Source organism: Bison bison, unplaced genomic scaffold, assembly GCF_000754665.1.
Source record: "Bison bison bison isolate TAMUID 2011002044 unplaced genomic scaffold, Bison_UMD1.0 scf7180017864377, whole genome shotgun sequence".
NCBI classification, from domain to species: domain Eukaryota; kingdom Metazoa; phylum Chordata; class Mammalia; order Artiodactyla; family Bovidae; genus Bison; species Bison bison.
The window spans coordinates 2802218-2816002 of NW_011494949.1; positions in this window are offsets into that span (position 1 = coordinate 2802218).

The window sequence follows — 13785 nt, forward strand, 5'->3', positions numbered from 1 at the left end:
AATTTCTTTATTTTACTATCTGTGCCACCAGGGAAGCCCTCCTTCCATTAAAAATGTCCTTCTATACTTGCAGTAAAAAAAAAAAAAAAAAAAAAAAAAAACAGCTCACTAGGTAGGTGAGTAGTGTTGGTGTTTCAGAACTAAAATAAAAACTATACTTAAAATATGAGAAAACAACACACGCCAGCTCTGAAAGGCAGAGTACCGAAAGGAGAACTTAGTGAAAATGCCTATTGGATGAAATGATGGATGTAAAGCATCAGTGCAGTGTGTGCAAAGTGTGCAAAGAGCTTGTATGCTGAGTGTATGTTATATGTTGGAAGGAAAGCAATATAGCCCACGAGGAATATAAGAGCTTTGGGGTGGAACAACCGGGGTCATACATGGGCCACGGCAAAGACAAGCACACAGGGAAGCCCGTTCTGGCCTGCATCCCACCTGGCCAGTGGTCCAGTGGCCCTTGATCTCCATTTTGGTGACGCAGAGTCACCTTGGACTCAGAGTGGCCAAGAGGAACGTACCACTCTTCACTGTCTCGTAGATCTCCAGATAAGTCCTCCCCGAGACTCCCCGTCCAGCTGCCAGCTGTTCACATGCGTTTCCTTCTCTCCACCTTCTCTCCCCATTTACTGCCCAAGTTTGGCTTCCTCGCATCCTTTCACCTGGTTCATAGCACCGGCCTCTCTGGTCTTCCTGACTCCAGCCTTGCTTCTCCCTGAACCTGCCAGTGCGGCCAAGGTGATGTTTACCTGCAACATTATCCCTTTCCTGCTGATGTCCTCACATGGACCCCCTCACCTGCAGAGGTGTGAAGTCTCCCACTTGGGTTATAGGACCCTTCATTTTCTGAACTGAATTTGCTTTTCCAATCTCAACTGTGAACTCTCTCTGACTGCTGACCCCTCTCCAGTCCCTACGCTCAACAGGTCATCTCCTCCCCATCCTTAGATTTTCAGCTTCTCTGGTCCTTACCCTCACCTGTGTGCTCCATGTACATGCGTGTATCCCAGCCCCTCATGTCTCACCAAGTGATGACTCTCCATTCACTCCAACCCCACCAGACACTAGTTGTGGAGAACAGGGACTGTGTGTTGCTGATGACTTAAACAGGGAGAAAAGCAAATGCAGACAGTTATTCGGAGTTGGGACCAGTTGGAAAGCTCATCATCAAGGGAGGACTGAGTCTGGAAGGGAGACGGAGAATCCTAGAGGAAGGTGGACACAGACCGTCTCCATATCCAGGATGGATCGGGAAAGCAGAGCAAAGCCAGCCAATGGGAGCGGCAGCAGCAACGGAGACACCGGGAGGATCTTCTCCGCCTCAACGTTCCCCAGTGCAGCGCCACTGGGCTTCATTACAAAGAATCAAGTAGACCTACACTCTCTGGGTTGAGATCCTTGACAAAGGTTTTCTCTTCCCAATGCAGCACACACATGTGTAAACACACATACGTGCATTCACACATAATTACACAGATGCTCATCCACAAACATCACACGCTTACATGTGCATGAGCGTCCTCAGTCGTGTCTGACTCTTTGCAACCCCAACAACTGCAGCCACCAGGCTCCTCTGTCCATGGGCTTCTCCAGGCAAGAATACTGGAGTGGGTTGCCATTTCCTTGTCCAGGGGATCTTCTCGACCCAGGGATCGAACCCGGGTCTCCTGCATTAGAAGGCAGATTCTTTACCACTGAGCCACCAGGGAAGCCCACAGGCTCACACACAATTTCCCAAACAGTAGAGAGATGTCGTTACTGGAAATAAGGCTTTTCACTTTCTGAAACGAAGAGCTGTCTTACCCTCACAGCTCCTCACATAGAGACCTTGTCTGCACAGTTACCCGTTGGCTAAAGTCCTCTGCCTGTGTGCTCTGAGCTCAGCTGAAGTGACGTCCATGTGACCTCATTGAATACCGTGATAATTGTGTATTTCTGATGTTATCATCAAGTTTTCAAATGGCACATTGCCAGCTGGGAAGCATGCAATACCCCCAAGCACAGAGGTTCGCTCTGAAAACTCCAGTGACCTGTTAAAAGGCATGTTCTAGAGGAGCTGGTTGTTAGAGCAATTCAGCAATGAGTGTCTCCAGCACATGGAGCGAGTGTGACGTAACAAGTTCAGGTGTCGGCTTGCAGAGAAAGGCAGGTTGAATCACACAAGCGCAACGTCCTCTCTGCACGGGACACGGCCTCTCCTGAAGGCTGGAGCTCGGTTTTCTGCACCAGAACACAAGCAGTGATGAATGAGTTGGCAAGGGTTCTAAGAGGGGGTCCGGGGAGCCGGGCCTGCTTACTGTGAGGGTGAGATGCTGAGAATGACGCTTAGGGCTGCGAGCCTGCTCCTCTGAGGATGAGGGCAGCTGCTCGCTGTCTTCAGGGGGTGAAAGGGAGACAGGGGCGGAAATGGGCTTTAACTCCATCATAAGGTAATAATTTGAGATATAAGGCACTTCTGCAGCTGGAAGGGGTTACCAAGCAAAGGGACAGAATCTCCCTTCCTCAAGGTCTTTAAAAATAAGTCCTGTCCAACTTTGTTAAGGTTTGGGTGTTCCTCTGAGCTCAGAGTGGAAGATCTAGCCCAGAAATTCACCTTGTCCGCGTCCATGAAGGTCAATCTGAATTCTCACATAGTATTTTCTTTTTCTTCCCCTTCCTCTCTCACATCCTTCCTCGTTTTTTCATTTTATTTACAAAACTAAAATGTATTCTTTCAGTGTAGAGCTCTGTGTCCTGACAAATGTATGCAATCGTGTAACCGCTATCACAGCAGGACTATGGACCATTTCTCCTTCTGATTTTACATTATTTTCCCTACTAATACTGGTTTCCATTTCTTCTATACAGACTCGCAAAGGTTTAACAAAATCTGTAAGAGATTACCACCAAATTGCCTTCTCCAACCCCATTTCTTCAACAAGCAATATACTGTGTAACACTGCTGTCTTTCAGTCACTGAGGCATATCTGACTCTGTGACCCCAGGGGCTGCAACATGGCAGCCTTCCCTGTCCTTCACCGTCTCTCGGAGCTCACTCAAACTCATGTCCACTGAGTCAGTGGTGTCATCCAACCGCTTCATCCCCCATCACCCTTTCCCCTCCTTCCTTCACTCTGTCCCCGCATCAGGTTCTTCTCTAACGAGTCAGCTCTTCAAATAAGGCCCCAAAGTATTGGGCCCTCAGCTTCAGTCCTTCCAGTGGACGTTCAGGGTTGATTTCCTTTAGGACTGACTGGTTTGATCTCCTTTCCTCCCGCCTTTCAAGAGGCTCTTTAGTTCTTCTTCACTTTCTGTCGTAAGTGTGGTGTCATCTGTGTATCTAGGTTATGGATTTTTCTCCCGCCAATCTTGATTCCAGTTTGTACTTCATCCAGCCCAGCATTTCTCATGATGTACTCTGCATAGAAGTTAAATGAGCAGGGTTACAATATACAGACTTGACATACTCCTTTCCCGATTTGGAACCAGTCTGTTGTTCCATGTCCAGTTCTAACTGTTATCTCTTGACCTGCATACAGATTTCTCGGAAGGCAGGTCGGATGGTCTGTTATTCCCATCTCTTGTGTGGTGCAGTCTATGGGCTCGCAAAGAGTCAGACATGACTGAGCGACTGAACTGAACTGAAATATGAAACGTGTATATATATATATATATATATCTATATCTTATGTATATTTATAGAGAATTTATTTTTGTGTATCTGTATATATAGAGAGAGCTTCCCTGATAGCTCAGTTGATAAAGAATCCACCTGCAATGCAAAAGACCCTGGTTCAATTCCTGGGTTGGGACAATTCCCTGGAGAAGGGATAGGCTACCCACTTCAGTATTCTTGGGCTTCCCTGGTGGCTCAGCTGGTAAAGAATCCGCCTACAATGGGGGAGATCAGGGTTTGATCCCTGGGTTGGGAAGATCCCCTTGTAAAGGGACAGGCTACCCACTCCAGCATTCTGGCCTGGAGAATTCCATGGATAGTCCATGGGTTGCAAAGAGTTGAACACAAATGAGTGACTTTCTCTATAATATAGAGAGAAAGAGACAAAGATGTAGAGAGACAGACGCTTCCATTGGTCTCATTTTCTCTGGATTTGAGGTGTAAAGCAATGATAATTTATTTATTTATTTATTTTATTTTTGCACACACACTTTATTATTTACAGAAATTTACCTAATGGAAGCTTCATGAGAGGTAGTCATTTTTTTTTTTTGAATTTTATGTAATTTTCTTTCTTTTTTTTTTTTTTGCCAAATATCAAAATGAATCCACCACAGGTCAAAGCTGGTGAGTCTGCTTTACTCGTGTTCTGTGACAGAAAGTACTAAGCTGACCTGACTGTCTGGGAAAGATGGGGATGGGAAATGAAAAAGAATCCTGGAAGAACCACCTTCCTAATGGAAAGCATTCAGATTAGAACGGTAAGGGTGTAGGGCAGTGACCACAAAGACAGGAGACTCATGCGGCCATATGAGTCTCAAGGCAGTTTTTTGTGTTTTTTTTTTTTTTTTTTTAGCACATTTCCCCACCTCCCCTGCCCGGTGAGTGGGAAGCCCTTCTTGACTTATGAGAACGGTGGGTACAGCCTGGAATGATGACAACCCCTGACCCCCAGAGTGGACTTGGAGAATCATGTGTCTTCGAGGGTGAGGCTTTGTGTCGCTGAATTCACAGATGACTTCCAAGTGGCTTGAATTCGCATGATGAGAAAGTGTGCAGTGTGGGTCCCCAGGAGGACTGACCCTGTTTGGTCAGAGACTGGGGCTCAGAGGGACAGGACGGAGCTGAGAAGTGGCCGTTGGCCCTGCCTCTGGCCCTCCCGTGCTGAGTCCAGAAGGGCTGCAGGAGGCGACACCTGAATAAAGACAACAGCCCAACAGAGATGCGAGCAGGCGCAAAGGAAACCGTCCTTGTCCCTTGATGAGAGGAGCACAGTTTCCGGAGGACACAGGCATCTTAAGAAGGTTCATCACAGGCAGGACCCAGAGGAGACCGGAAAGCACCAGCTGGAGACTCAGCGTCCTGCAGGGTCCCCGCCAAGCTGGCCGGATACCAGCGTTTCCACACTTCCTGGAGGGTCACGAGAAGGCTCAGCGTGGGGGGACTGGACAAGGGTGTCCAGCCAGGCTGAGTGGTCTTTATCAACAGGTATTGAGTAAGACTCTGGGAGACCCTGGTTCTCAGAACAAATATCTTGCGGACAGAGGCTGCCCCAAGCCAGGAAGGAAGGGCTCATGCTCCAGGAGGGACAGAGACCACAGAGGGGCTACCGGGCTGCAGAACCACCATGCAGGTTGGGGTGATGCACCGCTGGAGAAGCGAGATCAGCACAGCAGGGGTGGGAGGTGGAGAAGGGCCAGGGCAGTCACATGTGCAGTGAGGGGCACTGGAGCTTTGCTGAGTTCTGAGGCTGCACGTCTGATTTCAGGACAATGGGGTTCACAGGCTCAAGTTAAGGTTAAGTTAGACAAGGCTAGGCATATGCAAAGTACATATGTGATCAGGTTCAGACATTTGGTCCTTGGCTTGATTGTTATGATCCACAATCAGAAACCCATGGCTCTAATCACAGTCACTGTAATTCAAATGCCTTCTCCCCTCCCTCCTGTCTTTCTTCAGAAAAGGGAGTTTTGAGTCCATTAGATGGACTAAAATCTCTCCTTCCCTATCCTCTCCTCTTCTGGGCCTGGACCATTTCTTATTTATCTTATTCTTCCCATATTATATCTCCCCATCTTTTTTTTTTTTTATATAAAGTTTCAATCAGCCCATTTTGCCAAAGTCAGAAGAACAAATACATATTTATACTCACACACTTATATCTGAAGCACACATGGATGCACAGATACACATTGCGTGCATTATTTCATAAAGTTAGGTTTTAGCAGTAAGAAAATGAATGCGTTGAACTTAAGTCTTTCTTTGGAAAGCACATTTCTCAAAGGGCTATTGTTCAGTTTTGCAGACCATCCTCCACACCACCCAGGCCCAGCCCTGGGCCCTGGATAGCCCGCTCCCTGGGGTGGCTCAGAGCCGTGACTGCCGGCGCCCTTCTGCAGCCCCTGGCCCGCCCCAGGGGGTCCCAAGCAGCGGTCTCCACAGCTCCCTGTCCTCACCGTGAGGAGGTGAGGAACCTCCTGATGGCTGAAGCTCCGCGCTCACACTGGGATTTTCCAGCTCAGACGCTTGGTTTTCTTTGGCTCACTCAGCCTGTCAGTCTCAAATTAGACCTCCTTGAAGTGCACGGGGTGGATTTCTGTGCAGGGTGGATGCTAAAAAAGCTCCCCTCCCCCCGTGGAATGTGGTATCTGCAGTTCTGGTTGCTGTTGGTGAGCCACAGAGGTGGAGACTCGACTCCCAGATCATTGCTCCGTCCCCCAGGGCTTGGACGTTGAGGGGAAAGGTTCTTCCTGCCCCAAGCGAGGCCACATTTTCTCAGACCCTGCCTGGTCCAGAAGAATAGGGAATCTGAGAAGGGATGGGGGGATTAGTCTGGTGTGGAGTCAGTGTTGATCTTCCTCACCTGCCCTTAACTAGTCTTTGCCTCGCTGAAATACATTTCTATTAAATTTTAATCAAAAGCACAAAAACAGATTGCTTGTCATAGGAAAGACTGAACCTTACTGTAAGCTTTCATTGCCTGGCTGATCTTACTGATGCTAGCAATTTGAGATAAGCTGGATTCCTTGAGACGCACAGAACTGCAGGAGGGCTAATTGTCATCTACAGGCGATGGGTTGGAGAGGGTGAATTCATTTCACTGTTATTAGGACCCTTCGGAAATAGCAACCCACTCCAGTGTTCTTGCCTGGAGAGTCCCGGGAACGGCAGAACCCAGCGGGCTGTTGTCTATGGGGTCGCACAGAGTCGGACACGACTGAAGTGACTTAGCATATAGGGTTTACTGACGAACTCCTGTCCGTTTACTGGGGGTTGTATCCATACAACATTTCAGGGAGAGGGAGCTGGCTGATGACAAGAGCTTTAAAATTTGCATTTGGTCTTCTCTGGATGGGCTCCCCAGGTGGCTCAGTGGCAAAGAATGCAGCTGCAGGAGATGCAGGTTAGACCTCTGGGTCGGGAAGGACCCCTGGAGAAGAGAATGGTAACCCACTCCAGTATTCTTGCGTGGAGAATTCCAAGGACAGAGGAGCCTGGTAGGCTACAGTCCATGGGATGGCAAAAGCGTCAGATACAACTGAAGCGACTGAGCCCCCATGCTTCTCAGGGCGGTCTTATGTAGTCATTCTGAAGTTTTCAGGGTAGAATTAAACAGCGTGTGCAATGCACTTCTGGCTTCAGGTGACCCAACAATATTAACTCCTGGCTTATTTTCATGAAGGGTAAACATGAATAGCTAATGTGGGTTGAGGCAGTTACCTTTAAATGGATATTTAAAGAAACATCCCATGTCTGTGCACTGGACCTGTCATTCCATCCTCAATGGTTTCTTCTACAAGCTTTTATGCTTTCCACTTCTCATGCTTATCCTCAAAGATGCTCCGAAATAGCTGAGTGATTGAAGCCTACTAACATCCTAGCCTAAGAGTGATTAGAAAACAGTGAAATAGGGAAGGATGTATTACCTCTTATGGGATTATAAAAGATAAGATTTTATTTATTTTAAAGCAATACATTGTTCTTTGTAAAAACACATTCTTATTTTCTACTTCACAATATCTATTATACAATAATTTTACAAGAAAATGATTAATAAATATTTTTATTTTTGTACTTAGCAAGACTGGGGGAATGATCAAGGCTAGTATTTCTCTGACCTTCAACCTTGATATTCCCCTCAACCTTGAACTATTATTTATAGATCTCTAAGACCAGCTTTCTGCTTGGTCCTCACTGGATACAAGTGTGTGTCCCTTCAAAAACAGTAGGACACATACAGTAAAAAAGAACATCTTATGTGTAAGGGCTAGAAAAAGGAGAAATAAGGGATAACCACTTTTAAATTTGTAACATCTTCCAGCCCCTGTGATGATTTCCTGCAGCTGTTTTGGAGCACAACTCCAGTAGAGTCCGTGGCATTCAAGCTTCTTTAGTGCTACCATCTAGACTTCTGAAAAATATTTCCTTCTGCTTTTTAATTACTTTACTTTTTAATTAATTTACTCTAATGGCCATCAGGTGACAGATTACCAAAATCGTTGGGATTATTCTTTGTAATTTCAAGTGTGCGTTTTCATTTTTAGGACAAAACTACATCGATTTTTGTTCTAAGTGAGAAGCAGATCTAGAGAGAGGAAAAACAAACCAGGAAGAAGGAATTGCCTTGAACCTTCCCTGTGGGAACAAGGTCAAGCTTCACTGGTCCATAGACCACAGACGTGGCCTCATTTCTCCCCAGTGATGCTATAGTTTTAATTTAGGCTCTCAGATCACAGTGTCAGACCAGGAGCATCACAAGGGGCATCAGAAATGTGCCCAGGTCTGTGGCATCCAAAAGTAGAGACAGCTGGTCCAGCAAGCGTTCTGTGTGCCCCAACGGGAAGAACCTGTCTCACAGGTAAGGAGACGCTATGGGCTCCATGTATCCCCCACATTCACAGGTTCCGTCCTGACTGCAGCACCTCAGAATGTGACTGTGTTTGGAGCCAGGGTCTTGAAAGAGGTGAGCATGCTTAGTAAAGGTCAGTCAGGTGGGCCTTCAGCCAACAGGACTGGTGTCCTTACAAGCAGAGGAGGTCAGGACACAGACATGTGTAGAGGGACGGCCACATGAGGGTGCAGGGAGACGATGGCCTCCTACATGCCAAGGAGGCAGTCCTCCAAGGAAACCAGCTCTGCCCACAACTTGATCTCGGACTGTCAGCCTCCAGAATTGTGAAAAAATAACTTTCTCCAGTTTATGGTACTTGGTTACAGAGGCTGTAGGAAACTAATACAATCATGGAGGTAACAAACTAAAAAAAAAAAAGAAAGAAAGAAAAACATGCACACAGTCCAAGTGAGTGCTGGCCAGTTCACCTGAAGAATATTCCAGGAAAAACGTCTGCATGGGCTTCCCGCCACACTAGGTCACCAAACCCCACCATGTAGATGACACATGTGCTTCTCCATGTGTAGAGCATGATACTCAATTCTTTGTGTAGTTGCTAAGTCATGTCTGACGGACTGTAGCCCACCAGGCTCCTCGGTCCATGGGATTTTCCAGGCAAGAATACTGGAGTGGGTTGCCACTTCCTTCTCCAGGAGACCTTCCTGACCCAGGGATCAAACCTGTGTCTCCTGCATTGTAGGCATATTCTTTGCCACTGACTGGGCTCCAGTCACTCCCTCTGGGGTGTGCTTCTGTGTGTAGGTGGGGGTGGGGCCTGTGAGCGGATGCTCCATGGGAAATGTGTGGGGCCTGTGAGCGGATGCTCCATGGGAAATGTGTGGGGCCTGTGAGCGGATGCTCCATGGGAAATGCGTGTTGTATGTATGTATGTGGGTTTACTTCCCACCTGGGAAGCCTAATTGAATTCTTGCTGCTGCTGCTGCTAAGTCACTTCAGTCGTGTCCGACTCCACGAGACCCCATAGACGGCAGCCCACCAGGCTCCCCCGTCCCTGGGATTCTCCAGGACTAATAATAAGCTACTACAGTTTTCACGTAGGAATGAATGTTTCTGATGATCTGTAATGATTGTAGAATATCTTTGGCCGCTACCTCACCTGCGGCACTTCTCTTATGATGCGAGAGATGATTGGAGGGACAGGGTACCCCAGAGCTGCTTCTACTCTGGTTCCCACATTAGTCTGAGTTTTGGCTCATTTTAGACAAAGGAGAATATGTGGTCCCGTTAGAACCTGTGCTCAGGCTGCCTGAAGACAGAATGTAACCCATCCACCCTTCTAAGCAATGCCCCCTCCACCTTCCACACCCATTTCCACCACACACACCTTCCAGCACTGACACACGTACACCCACACACATACACACAACACAGAGTTCCCATGGACTCTCCACTCACAGGCCCCAGCCCCGCCTACACACACACACACACACCCCCCCCAGATGGAGTGACTGGAGCACAGTCCTGATGTCCATCAAAACCTAGAGCCCAATGCTTTCTTGGGGCTCCTCTCTCCCTCAGGGAGGTTTCTGATGGAAGTGCAAACATAGCAACCAACTCTTGCGTTCACACATGTGACTTTCAAAAAGGATATTTAAAAACCATTCCAAGACTTGACTCTGCATGTCTGTCCGTGGAAACCTCCTTAGATGATGTGGATCTGAGTGGGTGCTGCTTGCCTGAGTTCTGGAACTCCTTGGGATATTCTTGTAGAATCCAAGGCCAGGGGACACCCCCACAGCAGCATCTTCATTTATAGATGCAGTTGAGTGTCCCCTGAAAATGGTCAAAATGAGTTTTGCATCATAGTTAAGTTAGGTTTAAAAATATTTATGCGTGTGTTATCTATAAGCCTGAAAACTTCGCAGGGCAGATATTGGTATCTCTATTACGGCAAGTTAATTCCCAGTGAAATTAAGCAAATTCCCCAAGGCCACACAGCTGGAGGTGTTAACTCAGGACTCAGATCTGCGTCTGTTTGATCCTCCCATGGACCTACCCTTGTTATTCCAGTGCTTCAGGATGACCTAACACACAGTGCTGGGAGGATCAACAGCACTTGTGAAATCCCCCGACAGAATCCTACAACTTGGCAAATTCTGAGTCAGAATGTTTGAAGGACTGATTCACTGTTTAGAAAACAAAGACATAAAGACACAGATTCTTATCTTCTTAAGAGTTCATTTTGGAAACTCAGAAGCTCAGGCTTGATACTGTTAACTTAAGAGGGTTTCCCCCTACCTCTCAAATTGCGGCTGTAACGTTAGTCAAATTCCTTAATAATGTGCTTAGGAACTCTTTAAGGTGGAAAGAAAAAAAAAAAGCTTTTCATGTTGCTAATTATGATCCCTGTACATTTCTGATTCATGCAGAAGATTTTATGGCTAAACCGACCCAAGAGTAATGTAGATAATAAGACCTGAGATCCATTGTTCACATGTTTGTAACTCTCATAGTCTGAGATTGTTGGTAAATTGCCCAAAAAGAGGGAAATGCTTTAAAGTGGAATGGCAGGAGGATAAAGTCAGACCATTTATATTTGTGTTATCTTTTTCCTTCCGGACACAGTTCAAGATGCGTGAATTGGATACATGCCAAGATACTTTGAAATTCAAAGATTTTTTAAAAATAAAGGAAGCTTTTATTTGGATTGGGTTTACAGTGGACTCTTGATCTAATCCTTTGCCTGCTTCTGAAATCTGTCAGAGTGAAAGCTCACATTTTCCTGCTCTGACTCAGGGCTGTTGGTCTGTCTTCATAATTCTAATACTTTATTTCACTTCCTCTCCACAGCCTCACAGAGCAAAGTAAATAAAAATAAACAAATAGACAAAACACACCAAGTTTATTTGGGCTTATCTTGGTTCACTGAAAATTGCATTCAGAAGGGGCCATTCCACCTGGGCACAGAGCTTCTGGTGTGGGAAACCACAGATTCCCATGTAAGGGGATCCCCCAGCTCAGCATCACGCATCCGTCAGCACCCTTTCAGGCTGCTCTATGGAACCCGAGAGACAGGTAACAGTACCCGTCGGCTGTGGAATGTGCACCCCCAGAAGGGCTGGCCGATGGGGTTTCAGGTTTGGGCCGAGGGGAATCACTCATTCCCAGGTCAGCAGAGAGAAACCCAACAGGAGACACAGAACAGGGAGAAACACACCCTGAGGCCACTTCTGTCACTGACCTTCACCAAATTCAGATCCGCTCAAAGGTCGAGTCTGGAGTTAAACACCTAGTCGTCCCAACAAGAACTTAATCTAGCTGGTTTCCTGTTTATTGATTTTGAACAGACAGAGGGAAAAATGAAGCAACTACATCTTAAGGGAGAACAAACAAGCAGAGGCTTTTATTTCACTCAAGTGAAAACGGTGTCCTACACCCCTGGAGAAACACCACTGTTCCAGGGAGGGCTCTTGGAAACTCTCGGTGACGCCAGAAAGTCTTTCTCCTGCGTCTTACAGTTAAAATTCTAGAATGGAAGGATACAGGATCATATTTCATGGCTGCGGGGATTATTGTAATCAAATCCCTTTGGGCTGAGCTTCCCTTTTGCAGCCCCACAAACGCAACCTACTCGGTGTCTTTGTATTCCTGGGCAACCTTGTGCTGCCTCAGCGGACTGACCCAGGCCTGTGATCATTCCAAGTGCTGCCTCAGGGATTCCCAGGGGAGAAGCCTGGAGGAACGGACCGGGGCCGGGTCTTCCAGAAAGTCCTTTGACCATTGCCTCTTGTTTCTTGTTGACTCATTTCAGCACAAGAAATGAGCTGGTGAGCCTCACACTTCCACCTGTTGCTGTAAAATTGACCCATGTGTGGAGAAATGAGGAATTTTATTTTAAAACCGACTGGTCGTGACGCACGCCTGCATACGTGTGCCTTAAAACCTTCAGAGAACCTGATCTTCCTGGTAATCTGTCCTCACAATCATGACTCAGTGTCAGAAGGCTGTCCTGACCTGACTCCTCCCGCCGCCACTGAAGCCCTTCCCTCCTGCTGCACTGGGTCACACTAACACCAGCAGGCCCCCAGCAACCCTTGGGGAGTGTTCGTATTTTTTTTAGACATAGACTTTCATTTTACTCTTTGCTTCCTTATTTTATCAACTTAATTATTGACTAATTTTGTTGACGTATAGCTGCTGCACAATACCACGCACGCCACAGATGCCGCCTGACAGGATGCGATAAGAACACAGCATCGCTTCTGAAATTTGGGGGGTTTTGGTGGCTGTTTTTATAAGGGCTGATTTTATAACCAGTTGATTTTTATAACCAAATTTATCTTTAACTGAAGGATAATTGCTTTACAATATTGCACTGGTTTCTGCCAAACATTCGCATGAACCAGCCAAGGGGAAACCTATGTCCCCTGTATGTTTTTATTTTTTTTTATTTAATTTTTTATTTAATTTTATTTTTTAACTTTACAATATTGTATTGGTTTTGCCATACATCAACATGCATCCACCACAGGTATACACGTGTCCTAAATGAAGGTACTGAACGTCTCTCAGTCCCTTGTCTTCACGGGAACTGCCGGCCCTCTGTAACGCTCTTCTGGGGCAGCATCCACGTCTTCCCGCCTGAGACGGAGGCGGCCTCAGGCCGGCGCCCCGGGTGCTCCATACATCAGGGCTACAGGCCCGGGAGATTCCTAAGCAGCAGTCATCGGAACTCCGGACCACGCACACAGTTTGAGCCACTGAATTAAGACTTTAGAGAGAGTGAAGATGAATAGAATTCAGACCCTAAGCGGATCCAGGGACGAGGGGGTGTTGTCCACAAGGCCGGATCTCCTGCCTTAAGAGAGCATCTGGAATGCTCCATGCCTGGGGGGAGGTCAGCACCACCCACTGCCCCTGCTCTAGTGATGGACAGACTCCTCCCTGGGTTCACCCGGCATCACGGCAGGGAGATGGAATCCAGCTCTCCAGGCTCGCAGAGCTGGTGTGGACACGGCAGCATCTCCTCGACCAGTCAACAGGCTGTTGGTAGAGGACCCACAAGGGCAGGCTTCCCTGGACTCCTGAAAGGGAGATGGGTCAGAACCCCATCCCAGAAGGGCTCCTGAGAGGGCTCCCCAGAAGGACAGCTTCTGGAGAGCTGGGGAGTGGCCGGGATAGTGGGAGTTCCTGAGGTGAAGGGAGAGGGATGGCTTAAGTTTTAACATGTGCTGTGCTAAGTCACTTCAGTCGTGTCAGACTCTTTGTGACCCGTAGA